The following is a 1,415-nucleotide window of genomic DNA, read 5'->3' on the forward strand; positions in this document are numbered from 1 at the left end:
TCGAACGCACTTGCGGCCAGGCCCTTGCTGGCTTCGTCTTCCGCCTCAAGTAGACTTGTTGTGGCTCCGGCGCAGAGAGCCGTCCCTGGCACTGGCCGAGTGGCTTTGGAGAGCTGCGCGAGTACGCGCGCGCCAAGCTCTTGTCTTTCGTCTCGAGTAGGCTGTTGGATCAGCAGCGGTCATGCGGAAACGCGTGACCGCCGAACGAAAGAGCGAAACAGGAGTAGCGCACGCCGAAAGGCGCTCTTCGAAACCACACACAGGGAGACGCCACGTGCCTGAAACACTGGTTGTACTGTACTGAATTGAACAAACTATTTTTCACGACTCTAAGCGGTGGATCACTCGGTTCTCGGGTCGATGAAGAACGCAGCCAGCTGCGAGACTTGGTGTGAATTGCAGGACACACTGAGCACTGATTCTTTGAACGCACATTGCGGCCTTGGGTCTTCCCTTGGCTTCGTCTGTCTGAGGGTCGGATCACATATCAAGAGAGCCTTCGGCGCACAGGGAACGTGCGTCCGTCGACTCGTTTTGACCGCGTCGGCATCATGGACAGTACGTTGAGCGCTGAAGCCACGCGCCAGCAACCTCACGAGAAGGAGACGGTGGCGAGCCGTCGTGCCAAATCTTCGAAGAGACGGAAACGAGGCATTACTACTGCAGCGTGACGAGTGCGCGCCTCTGGCAAGACCGCCGCAGGATGGAGTCGGATACCTGCAGGGAAAGAGCGGTCCAAGCTCGAGGCGCGAACGTCTGTTGCCTTGTAGCGCGCACCTTTGCGAGAGAGTCGGAAGCGATCGCAATTTGCGTTGTTTGCCTTCGGAGTACGTCGAGCTCCAGAGCTGGTCGCTCGCTCACGTCACCGCAGCTGTGTGGGCGCCCTTCCGGGCTTCGTCGCACGAATGGGAATCGGCAGATTCGTGCGAGGAGCGGGGAGGAGAAGGGTGGCCCCCGAAAGCGGTTCGACGCGAGAGCGCCGTCTGCGAGCGAGAAGAGCACGGCACGGCGGAGAATTGCCGCGAGACGGAAAATGTCTCCCTCGAGAGCGTTGGCCGAGCTGAAGCGTTCCGTCGTAGTCCGCCGTCGGTCCAAGTGCTTCGCAGTCTCTGTCCCCTTAAGACTGGGCCACTCCAGTTGGGGCAGGGGCGACGCTACACGAGACGATGCCTCCCGCCAGGTTTTAGTCGCCCCTGCGGTGCCCGCTGAAGCGGCGCGCTGCTAAGGCGATCTTTGCCTCGGTGGTGTTTTGGGCTTCAGACACGGTCGCTTACCACGCAACTGCTCGTGCGCCGCACGCGTGCAGGCGGTTCACCGCCTGCCAGCCTCGTCTATAAGTAGCTCCGTGTTGGGCGAAGGACGTGGTAGGGCGTCGCACTCGGTTGGCGCTGGGTTTTCGAACGTGTCGAGTCCGT

General features: G+C 60.8%; 1 non-coding gene across 1 annotated transcript; it reads left to right on the forward strand.

Annotated features, from left to right (window-relative positions):
- The first annotated feature begins 325 nt into the window (after window positions 1–325).
- LOC139054041 (5.8S ribosomal RNA) lies at window positions 326–478 on the forward strand. The gene has a single exon (XR_011510984.1). It is a non-coding gene; the product is annotated as a 5.8S ribosomal RNA (ribosomal RNA).
- Window positions 479–1,415: the final 937 nt, after the last annotated feature.

This window comes from Dermacentor albipictus, unplaced genomic scaffold, assembly GCF_038994185.2.
Source record: "Dermacentor albipictus isolate Rhodes 1998 colony unplaced genomic scaffold, USDA_Dalb.pri_finalv2 scaffold_542, whole genome shotgun sequence".
Lineage (NCBI taxonomy): Eukaryota > Metazoa > Arthropoda > Arachnida > Ixodida > Ixodidae > Dermacentor > Dermacentor albipictus.